Source organism: Ursus maritimus, unplaced genomic scaffold (assembly GCF_017311325.1).
Source record: "Ursus maritimus isolate PB19 unplaced genomic scaffold, ASM1731132v1 scaffold_20, whole genome shotgun sequence".
Taxonomy (NCBI): domain Eukaryota; kingdom Metazoa; phylum Chordata; class Mammalia; order Carnivora; family Ursidae; genus Ursus; species Ursus maritimus.
The window spans coordinates 12437951-12450361 of record NW_024424453.1 but is presented as its reverse complement, the minus strand read 5'-3'; the positions used below and the strand labels follow the sequence as shown (position 1 = coordinate 12450361).

General features: G+C 39.1%; 1 protein-coding gene across 6 annotated transcripts in view; it reads left to right on the top strand.

Annotated features, from left to right (window-relative positions):
• The window catches only part of MBNL1 (muscleblind like splicing regulator 1), a 197002-nt gene that overhangs the window by 4724 nt on the left and 179867 nt on the right, over nucleotides 1-12411 (top strand). The window contains exon 2 of one of the 6 annotated variants that reach the window (XM_040636655.1): nucleotides 8643-8876. The exons of the other annotated variants lie outside the window; for them this stretch is intronic. The gene's annotated coding sequence lies outside the window, so the exon portion shown is untranslated. The remainder of the gene's footprint in view (nucleotides 1-8642; nucleotides 8877-12411) is intronic. 6 annotated transcript variants of the gene reach the window in all.

Genomic DNA, 12411 nt, shown 5'->3' with positions numbered 1-12411 from the left:
ATGCAGTCTTTACTGTAATGCATTATAGTAGTAAAATCATGTTTCTCCATCTCCGGCACTCCCTGCATATTTCAGGCAGTCTTTTGCATTCTAATGCAAGCAAAAGAACTCCCTTCTCTCCTGTATTTAATCACAATTTGTATATCTGTTACTGATATTAAGTCACGAATTTCTGTCTTTCCAATGGTTTATAATTCCTTACTGCCTTAATTATTATAGTGCTCAAATTATCCACATTTGAATAATGAAGCCCCTTCTTTCTGGCTTCTACGTCCCTGAGGCATGCCTCCATCATGTTAGTGAACACTTTCTGGCATTAAAAGGTTTTCTAGGCTAATCTGGTATCTCTCCCATCCCAAACCCAGAATCATTCACTTTTTTCTCCTCTCTTTCTTTCTTTCTTTCTTTCTTTCTTTCTTTCTTTCTTTCTTTCATTCTTTCAGATTTATTTATTTATTTATTTATTTATTTGAAAGAGAGAGAGAAAGAGAGCAAGGGAGGGGCAGAGGAAGAGGGAGAGAATCTCAAGTAGACTCCCTAACATGGGGTTCGATCCCACAACCCTGAGCCAGAGCCTGACACCAGGTTCGATCCCACAACCCTGAGATCATGACCTAAGCTGAAATCAGAAGTTGCCACTTAACTGACTGAGCCACCCAGGCACCCCACGTCTCATTTCTTTTGATAGGGAATGGTATGAGATGCCAAGATCTGGGTTAGGTAGACTCACTGCCACTGGAGTGTTTTTGTTTGTTGACCCTTTCAGCAAAAGTATATTAACGCAAATACACATATACAGACACAAACATACAAATATGCATTCCCAGATACATATGTGTGCATTCATAAAAACACTTATACACGTATGGTTTGGACGTCATGAATTCATCTGATATCTTCAATTCCAATCCATCCCCAGAAGGTTCTTTTTTGCCTCCACCTATGCCGTATTTGTGTGCTCCTTCTTCCATAGTGTGAGCCTTGGATCTTAACATCAACATGCTTACTCATTTACTCTTTTCTATAAAACATCTAAAATAATTTCTGAATTACTTTACCCAAACCACTACAATAAACAAACCTACAGAAAAAGAATTCAGGGTCTGTGTGCACTTCTTCCCCTACACACCATAGCTCACCAAATATTGTGTTTGTTGGTTCCTTAGATGAATTCCTTTCTTCCTTCCCTCTTCCCTCCATCCCTCCCTCTTTTTCTTTCTCTCCATGTAGGGTTATCATAGTATTCATTTGAAATATAATTAGGTTCATTTGTTTCTGTTTGTTTCCAGTTTTAGAATTTTTTCCCTTTGCATTCTTATTGGCTTAATTTTATTTTTTAATTGATTGGCTTTTAATTTTTTTCCAAGCCATGGAGATTAAGTGCTACTTGTCCCAGCCATGTCTGTAAACAAACCTGATAGTCCTAATTCAAATGTTATGAGACAATTCAGAAATACTTGTTTGAGTTATTGGTTAAACTTTTATCTTTATATTTAAATTCTGTTCAATCTACATTTAGTCTGAAGATAATCATCCTCTTGGATATTCCAAAAAGTGGCAATTTTAGAAAAAAAAGTAGGTTATCAGTGGTATCTGGTCAACTTTATGAATTTATTATTCCAGAGTAGATTTTTAAAAGTTAAATGTGCATGAATCATCATATTTACAGAAAAATAGATAAGGAAAGAAGCAACCATGAATTTGCGTAGTCCATAAGTATTGGAAAAATTCTCACCCTTTTTTATAAGTGATTCTAGAATGTTCCTGGCCCCAGCACTCCCCCATATTCTACTCCAGTACTCATAACGATGAATGCATCCTGATATTTGTGGTAGGAAGAGAAAGTGGGTCAGTGTGAAGATTCATCTTCAGTTTCCATTCTGTCACTTACTGACTGTGAATCTTGGATGGTTACTTCTCTTCTCTCTCCAGATATCTAGCCCCATAACTGTAAGTTAAAAAAAAAATTATATGTCCTTAACTTTTTGCCAACTTCTGGACTCATGCCTCAAAGTGATTATTAAACCTCAGATGTTAACAGGCATCTTAAAGTTAACATGTCCAAAAGAAAGCCCCTCATTGCCCACCCTTCTCTGCTCCATGCCTAGTCTTCTTTGGTTAGTAAATGACACCACCTTACACCCAGTTATCCAGGTCAAAAGCATCACTATTTTCTTTCCCTCACCTGCATCCTATTTATTGGCAAACCTGTCAATTCTGTTTCCAAAATACATCCCAACATTGACCAGGTTCACCCTTTCCACCATCTTGAGTTCAGTGTAAGACACTATCATCTCTGTTCTGGACTTCTCTGTTCTTCTTGTAGCCTATAAAGAAATCCCTCTTTTTCAACTCTTGCATTCCTGCCAGCATGACATTTTAAAATAGAAATCAAATCATGTGACTCCGTGCTCAAAATTCTTTAGTGGTTTCCTATTTTAATTATGAAAAAAAACAAATTCCTCTCTGTTGCTTATATGTCTTGTGCTCTACCTATATCTCTGCTCTCATACCCTACCTCTCCTCCCTTCCTTCACTATGCTCTGGCTCCACTCCTTATTTTGCCCCTAGGGCATCCTAAGCTCATCCCTGACTCAGAAACTTTGCACATGCTCTTCCCTCTCTTTTCCTGGCATATTCTTCCCACACATTACTGTGACACAACCCTTCTTTATTCAAATGTTTGAATGTTCCTCCTAAAGGATGTCTTCCATGACCAACTACATATTTTATTACCGTGTCCCTAAACCAGTCACTCTCTATCCTTTTATCTCATTTTAGTGTTCTTGATAACACTTCAAGCTACATTAAATTTTTATCTTTATTTCTTTGTTTAATCACTCGTTGTCTGTTCCTCCCACTAAAATGTAAGTTCTGTGAGGGCAGAGTTTGGTCTGTTTTGTTCATGTTACATCCTCAGTGTCTAGGAAAATGCATGGAACATACTAGGTACTCAAATGATGAGTAAGCACAAGGCCTCAACAGTTCTGAGTCTTATATACAAAGAAAACAAATGTGGTAAAAATAACCACTATCATCCAAGGTCGTGTGGAGGAGTCCATGGTTATGGTGGTGTTCTGAGCTGCCATGCAATTGTCAGGTGGGATCGATCCTTCTGTTAACACGGAGTGAAAGGAACTGAAACAAAAGAAGTGGTCCCTGGAGACAACAAACAGACCGAGAAGTTCTCTTCTTTGTGTATTGGCTCTGCCCACTGAGCTAAAAAGGGACGGGTTCACAGTGGGTGCCACTAATCTCTTAGAATCCTGGGGGCAATCGCTCTGCATTGCTGCCCCACTGCCTTTGCACTTGTTCTGCCTCTGCCCTCACCACCAAGAAAAACATGTGCCCACCCTTCCTTGCCAGTTAGGGTTCATTGCTTCCCTCAAGCCAGATGGAAGAGCAACCTCCTTCCAGAATTCTTTCCTGATTAACCATCTGCCTGTGCTGGCCTCATGGCTATGCATATACTTCACATATTGTTTTGTAATTATTTTCTGGTTCTATTTTTCATCTTGAAGTGGATTTTAAAGCTATTCTAGGAAAACTGTTTGGGGTTGTTTTGTGTGTGTATCCAACAGATCAAGTTTAAGGTTATAAACATAGGACTTGGTTCTTGAGATTATTAGGTCCTAGATGATGATGATGATGATGATGATGATCGCATTAATAATAATAGCTTTACTATTATATTTTTTAGTACTAGTTTTTAGTACCATTGCATATCATTTTTAGTACCAGGTTAGAGTACCAGTTTTAAAATACCATTGTATATTAGGCGCTTCACATGATTAACATATTTAACACCCTCACTGACTTTGTGAAATAAGTACCATTATTACTATTTTACAGACTAAAGGAAAAAAAGGTTCAGAGAGTTAGTTTGATAATAGTCACAAAACTGATCCTGGCATGTCTGTCTCTAAAATGGATCTTTATCATTAATATATTGCCCCTGGTACTTACATTGAGAAACAAGGTAGGCAAAAACTTTGGTTTAAATAGTTAGAAATGTATATATTATATGGAGTGGCCCCTCCAAAATCTTATACTCTACTAGGAAAAATCTCAGAATACATGAATTTTCAGCCACAATATAAAAAATGTAAGGTGCCACCTGAGGCATTAAAATACTTGAGAGTTATACTTCTTGGTGCAGTGATAGCAAGGCTCCCTGGAAGAGGCAGCATTAACGTTAAATGATCAAAGTTTTCATCAAGTGGAAAAGGATTGGGATAATACATTTTCAAAAAAATTCAGAAAATTGTCAAAGAACTGGAAAAACATTTTCATATTACATGAATTTAACATTGAGCCATGTTTCTTTTCTTTTCTTTTCTTTTTTCCCCTATTCTATTCTATGCCAGAGGAGGTATTTGGTGACCCTGCCTTTGTGGTTCTTCTCAAGAAGTGGGCTATGTGGAGAGAGGATTTTAATGCTTGTGGGAAGTCTCTGTTTCCATTTTGAAGTGCATCTATTCATGCATTCATATATCAAGCATTATGCATTAAGCACCCATCTGGATGCTGGGAAAATAGTGACAAAGACCAGGTTTCTACCCTGAAGGAGCTGAACTCCAGTCTAGTGGGGAAAGACAATGAGTAAGCCAGTAAACAAGTAAATTTTTGAAAAGGTAATTTCAGATGATGACAGATAGCAGCATGAAGACAATTCAGCAAAGTAAAAGGATAGAGAAACAGAGAAGGGAAGCTTCTTTACCTCCCTAGCCTCCCAAGGTGGCCTCTCTGAAAGGGAAATATGTAAGCTAAGACCCGATTGATGGGAAGTTTGAGTGTGCCACGCAGAGGCCCCTGGGAGGAGTGATGTGCAAGTGCAGAGGCAGGAATGAGATCGGCCTGTCTGAGAAGCAGAGAGGAAAAGCCCAGGTCTCAGAGGGTAGTAGGAGAAGAAGCTAGGGAGTTGGGGTTGACAATGGGCCAGGTCACGGAGGCTGTAGGCCAAGGCAAGGAGTTGTACACTGTGAGCAAATATTCGCAAGGCACGTGTATGTACTGGAGAACCGGGTGCAACGGATGACCCATTCATTATCTGTGCTTAACACGGACTAGGAAAACCTGTTGTTTGAGGAGAAGCAGGAATTACTACATAGGTCAAAAGCTTTCTCAGGTGATAAATTATTATATTTAGATAAATTTCAAGTAAGACAAGTTTATCTTCAGAAGTTAACTACATTTTCTTGCCTTTCCATTTTTATAATAGGTGCAGGTTTGATAAAAGCAAAAAAGGCTTAAATATTATTTAAATTAGTCAATTTAAGATTTTTCAGCAAAATTGCTGTGGAATAACTGACCTTTATTACCGCCATTGAAAATAGGTAGCCTGATGTCTGGTAATGGGGTCATAAGACACCTTAGTTTCTGCATGCATATGAAGTAGATAAGACTAGAGAAAAGGCTGTTTTCCAGCCTCTGGAGACAACAGATGTTCTCTTATTTACTCTTCTCAAATCCCAACACCAATGACGGTAAGGACCCTTCCAGCATCAACCTGTTCCTATTATAAGTAGCAGTTACTTACACTGCATTTTCAGAATAATTATAAATTTCCTCTGATTCATTTGTATTATCCCAAGAGATCTAAATCATCCAATTATTACCTTTTAAATCCCAGAATTAGATGGACATAAGTTTTGTGGGGGAAGTTGGGAGGCTGAGTGTGATTTGGGAAGGGAATGTAGAATATCTTACTAAAAAGGACTTCTTATTGTTCTTGTCCTTCTTGTTGTTGTTCTTCTCCTTCTCCTCCTCCTTCCTCTTATTTTTCTTCTCCTTCTTCCTCCTCCTCATTATTATTTTTATTATTATTATTTAAACAAACCTAATAGCTATTAGGGACAAGAACAAATGGCATCCCCATATACTCGAGAAGTGAATGACAACTAGTGTGGCTGCTTCTATTTCCGATTTGGGTTAAGAGCTGACAGTGACAAAAAACAAAAACAAAAAAACAAACAAAAAAGTACCAGTGGCCTTAGACTGAGTGTGGCTAGAAGGATGACAATGGGTGGGGTGGGGTGGAACACAATTGCAGTTTCCTCAAGGCAGGCAAACACGATATTGTAGGAGCCACAGGCTGACTTTTGAGTGTTCCTGATAACGCCCAAATAGAAAATCATTATGTTACTGGTATTGGGAAGTGTGGAAGGGTACAGACGACTTACGTGCTATTTAAGTGATGCAGTCCATTGTATCATGCAGACATGTGGGTATGATGACTCACCGTGTCATTGGATTATTGCAAAGTGTGAGATGGTGTGTGGCTTCCGAGTGCATGCTCGTGTAAATGCATGGATATGTGCAATGTGTGACAATTTAGAGAACACACCTGAAATAGGAAGCTGCTTCCTGACCTGCTGCTTACTACCGGTGGACAGATCCACTAAGAAGCAAATATCCTGAAGTATAGGAGTAGCAGGTTTTCTACAGGAAGAAGAGTACACATTTGTTGACAGGAACTAGATTCAGGAGGGGAGCGTAGAAAGAGCATGTGGGTTTGGGGCAGGACTCCAGAATTGATTCTGAAGATGCCTTCTACAGGGCCAGACGTCCTCTCCTCCTGCCTTATTTGGCTTTGTTCCTCTGGTTGGTGACCCATCACGTTGGAAAAGAATCTCTTTCAAAAGTGTAAATGTTCCTCTTTCTGTGGGTGATGTCACCGCTCCTGTGGCCCAAGCCTTTGTTACTAAATAGTACTTAGCAACACATAATCATTATTTTCTCCACTTAGAGCTCTGAGGGTGTTTGTTCTGATGAAATCGAGAGATACATTTTTCAGGGAGGTAGGAGTAAAAGCTGAAAGAAAGGGAATCTACGCCTAGAACAATCTCTTGACTTGTGTTACTTAAAAGAAGCAAGTAGACAACTAAATTTTTATCCTGTGGCAACAGCTCTGACTGCATTAAAAAAAAATCACATATGGCTCCAAAGGATGTGGTTTCTATGCAACTGTACACTATATACTTTTTTAAAGTGATAGATGCCTTTTACTTGGCTTGGCTTGTCCTTCCCATGTTTTTTCTTGTAAAGTATGGGGGGAAAGTTGGACAAAAGAAAGCTGTGTTCTGGTCAATTAAGAGTGAGGTTTCTAACGTGCCTGTTGATCATTCCAGGAATTTCTTGGATTCCCTTTTAATTGCATCCTACCTGTCCATTCAAAAAACTGTAAGAGGATCTGCCTTTTATCTTATAAACAATAGCTGTAAATTTCTTAAAATTGTAATTTGATTTTAATCCTCATATTTTGAAGAGATCTGAAGTTTCACATGAGCTTGTTTTTTTAAATATTCTATATTTTTAAATCCATAATTTAAAATAATTATAATAGCTGTAATTTGTCAAAGGCCTGACCTATGCTAGGTTAATTCCTGTGAAATCATTCATTATCACAATTCTATGAGGTGGATATTTATGTTAGCAGGAAACTGAGAGTTGGAGAGATTGTTTAGAAATTTGTGCCTGATAAGAGACTCCAAAGACTGTCTTTATTTCATAGGAGCTGAGGCAGAGCAGCAGCCTCAGAGATAACACCCCCTTAGTTTTCAACCTGATCTTCTAAGAAGTGTGGTGCATATACAAGCCATTGAGCCAGTTTGGTGGGGGAGAGGTGGCTGTGCTGTTTCCAAGAGGAGCCAACAACACAGGCGGAAGGACAAGGTTGTAGCAGCCATGACTTGCCGGTGGAAGCTGGCCCATGTGTCGTATTTGGCACGTGTATACCTATTGCCAGGAACCCCAAAGGAGGCAGTGTTTTCTCTCAAGTCACGTGGGAATTTAGTCATAAATGAAATAGATTTACTTCAGCTGGCTTCTTCCATCACAGTAGGGAAAATACAAAGTGTTGTACCAAGCGTCATCCATGTCCTCCTTTTTCTTAATAATTAATTTTGGCTGTCTCATATAAGTTGGATATTTGGTGCCATATATGCCCTTTTCCACAAGTTCAATCTAATCTAACAAAGTTAACACCTCCCAAGGCCCACATAGAGTTCTTGGTATTTAGGGACCCTGACAAACTATTTACAGTTTCTTCCAAGACAGACCTACCAGAATGTTGTAAGAATAAACAGACTTTAAAGTCTTCACAAGAGGAAAAACTGTTCTGGCTAGGTCTATAATTTAGACTATCTTCAGAGAAGAATGACTTCATGAAAAGAGAGGCCCAGAGTGGCCAGTTTCTTTTAAACAGTTAACTTTTTCTTTATTTAATTGTGATGACTAAATGACAGGTAAGAAAGTGCTTTTGTAGGAACGTGGGAGTCTTGAAGCTATAGAAGGAAGTTACACTGTGCATGGGAATAAGCATGTGGGTAGGAGTTATAGACTACTGCTCTATTGCTAGTCTAGAATAATCATGAATAAACATCTTTACAATAGCACCCGAACAGAATTAATAAACTCCTATTAAAGGCCCTTGATACACTATGTTTTTAAAAGCACATATTACCTATTATATTCAGGAACAGAAAAAAATAATAATTATACATCCAGAAACGAAGATTTAAAAAGAGCCTTTAACTTTGACAAAACAAAAGACGATACAATTGGATTTTCACATGTTAATTCAAAAGCTGACATGCTATACTCTCTGAAGGTATGACAGAGAAGCTCGCTTTGTCTTGTAGATGTCATAACCTTTAAAGATTAAACCCAAGAAATGAATGAAAGTAAACACCAGAGAACATACAGCAAGGGTGGCGTAGCAGTGATCAGTCACAGATTTCTCTAAACCTTGCCCTCGGGAGCCTGTGTGGTGAACAATCTGCATCTTGACAGAAATAAAGTGACTATTTCACGCAACCAGTGATAGAATTCTGTCTTACAAATTAAAAGGAATTCCGGCACTGAAGACGTATAGTGTAAGTACTGTGATGGCTCTCACGTGGCTGTAATTCTAGACATTTGAATTGTGTGGGACAAAAAAGAGATCATAAAGATAATAATAATTGTCTATCTTTTGAATTTAGATTCACCTGTTCACACTCTTATTCTCTGTCACTACACATTGCACATTTATATTGTTTACTTAATCGATTATAATTATTTATTATTTCGTATCTATAGCGGGCTGGACTGTATTTTTCAAGAGCCTTGAGGTCTGGTTTTGCTCCTTCTATCATCTCAGATTCTAGGACAGGCTGGCATTATGCCAGGTGCTTAGTGACTATTCGTGAACTGGAAAGGAAAGTTGACAACAAAAAGACAGTGAAAATGCAAGTTACCGGTGAGCTGGTGACCGACAGCCAGAGAAAGTTTGAAAAGGGAAAAGAATGTTCAACATTGTCTAAAAAATACATTCAGGACTGGGAAGGCTCAATGGAATCAGGTCCTGTCGGCAGTTACTCATTGCTAAGCCTGCGGCAGAAAATATGAGCATTCAGAGCCACCCAGGTGCGGCCATTGGGACTGAAGGCACATTCACAAAGACCATAAATTAAGACTTCTAACGTTACCTGCAAATGAGATTCGAATGAGAAATGTCCTATTAATGTATTTGTATTTATGATTTAACCATGTTACTTTGTTGAACGAATTCATAAAGTATGTAAGAATTTGCAAGACTTTTTATTTCTAAGAAAGTTTTTTTAATGTTTTTTTTATTATATTATGTAGTTTTATACACACACACATATACACATGTGTACATAGGCACACTTTTATGTAATACACACGCACACACATTCTATAGTTTAATACAAATAAATCCAAAAGGAAGTGGCCTAAGATGCTTTTGATCTCTCAGAGACCCTAATGTCATTCTCAAGGGGCACTCGTGATCACAATTTCTTAGAAAGAGACAGGCTATGGAATTATAAATAAACAGCAACCTAAGCATTATAGAATATGTAGGATTGTCCTCTGTGTGGGCTTGACTGTATCTAGCTCGTTTTTAAGCCCACAGACCACTGAGGCTTACCTGGTATAAAGTGAAACATGTTTAGGTTGCCTGCGAAGCACCATGTCCCCCCAGGTGCATGACAAAGGTGCACTACCGCCTTAGCTCCAGACAACTGGTCCTAATTCCCACATTTCTAGGTGCATATGTGCCCCGGTTTACGCATACCTAAGTCTATTTGAGACAGAGTTTCCTGCAGAGAACACTGTTTCTTTTGAGCCAAATAGACCTTACTTGCCAAAGGGAGAAAGTGGACCAGGTCAATGGATGGCCGCTGATTCTGGGTAATTTCATTTCCTGAACTCCAGCTCAGTGGGAAGACACCTGGGCTACACATTGGAGCCATCTGAGGAAGATTTAAAAAAATACTGATGCTTGTGTGCCACTCCCAGAAATTCTGATTTGATGGGTCTGGATTGCACTCTGTGGATCCAAAGTGAAGCCAAAGTCAGGAACCACAGCCCTTTCAGTCTCCCCATTTCTAGCATGGGCTCATAAATACCACCTCATTCGCCTCTTGGAAGAGCACAAAGCGATTTTGTGCCCTCGAGTCCCCTCACATTCCTGAATTCCCTAGTTTCCCTTCCGTAATCTCTGGAGAGGAAACAGAAACGGAAGGAAATAAAGGTGGGTGTGGGCGTCTGGGAGGGTGGGAAGGAGCGGCCTTTCCCCAGAGCCCTCCAAGCTCTGCCAGTTAGCGGTTCATTAGGGCTAACCAACTATCTTTTGTCAAAGTAATCACTTTCAAAGGATTAAGCCTCAACCTCACCTTAGTGTGAATGACTTTAATCAGATAATCTCCTATCACCTAGTTGAGGATTTGTTGTTGAAGGCCTGGGGGAAGCAAGGAGAGCGTTGCAAGGCCGGCCTGGGATTCACCCTGGGTGAGGTGAGGAAGCCTGCTGTCTGCGAACGAGTCTTGGCGCTTAGTAGGCTAATCGCAGCATAAAAAATAAGGAAAACAAACTTTCTCCTCACATTGCTAGGGCAGAGTGTTCCTATGATCAAGTTGCTTGACCATCTCGTGGCCCTTTATGGCTTTTCTGACTGTCTTTCTGCCGTGAAGCACTTCACACGTGCCAGGTAATTTTACCCTTTACCAGCTGCTTGGGAGTCTGTGAGGAACAAGGCCTGGCGCAGCCCTAGCCTCCTTACCATCTGCCTGGCACGTGGTGAGCACTCAGGGTTTATTGAATTTAATTGAATGTTTCATTGCTACACTTTTTTCCAAAAGAGTGAGGTTTTTTTCCATATCTGCCCTCCCACCCCCACCCCCACCCCACCAGCTAAACTAGACTGTGAGTACCTTGAAGAAATCTTAATAATTTCCGTATCCCCGGATCCAAGCACAACTCTTGGCATATAATCCGTGCCCAATAAATATTTGTTAAATGAATTAAGAAGCAATAGCCAGGGTACTGAGGCCTCGGTTAAGATACTAGAATTAATTTATGACTGTACCGCTCAGTGTCCACACTATTGGACAAGGCAAAGAGGGAAAAAAGAGAAAAACATGTGTATATGACTCTCCCACCATTTATTAATGCAACTTTCTCAAAAGTCCTTTAGGACACCTGTTGAGAAATGGCCTAAAGGTAATTTTAGGAAACAGAGAGAGGAACAAGGAATAAGTGGGGCCGACAAGATCCAGGGAGAACCCAGCAATGGAATGAGAAAAGAGAGGGACACAGATGATCACAGATGCCCAAAGAAAGAACTCCAAATATGAAATGAGTAGAGAGATAAAATAGACATTCAGGAAAGGTAATATCAACCTTGCTCTTGGCATTTTCAGAAATGTGTTTGCCTTTAGGAACCAATGGCCATATTTTCAGATACTTTTATTCTACATGGACAGAGTTAATAGGTAGAAATGTTTGCATTACAGTACATAAAATAGTTATACTATAACATTTACACTATAAGACCTATTAGATACTATTTTTAAAAGATTACAGGGGATTCTGGGCTAAGCCAAAACACACAATTTTATCAGATGGTAGGAAGCATTTCATAATATTACATGTAATTATATGCGATAAACATACATAGGTAATATGTCCACTTTGGCTTTCTGGCTCCCCGGTTCATATTTATTTTTGTAACTGCTTTATTTGTTAAAACACCATTATTGTATATTTTCTTTTCCTTAGTGACAGTTCTTATTAAAAAACATGTGTATATCCCAGGTAGAGTGTTAATATATTACATATTAGACACATTAATTCAGGATCTGTGATACAGGTTGTGAAACTCTACACTGTGGGGCAGGAGTCTTGACCGCTCGTTAACTGTGAGGTTTGGTCAAGGGTCAATTGTCCAGTCCCCATAACCTCTTGCGATAAATGAAGGTTCAAATGAATGACATGAGACATGTCATTTGTTTTATAAAGTTATACTATGAGATTAAGTGGGAAAGAAAACAGAACACAAAATGGCATATATAGTACAATGCAGCTATGTAAAAAATGTGTTGAGAAAAGCCTGGAAAAGATAAA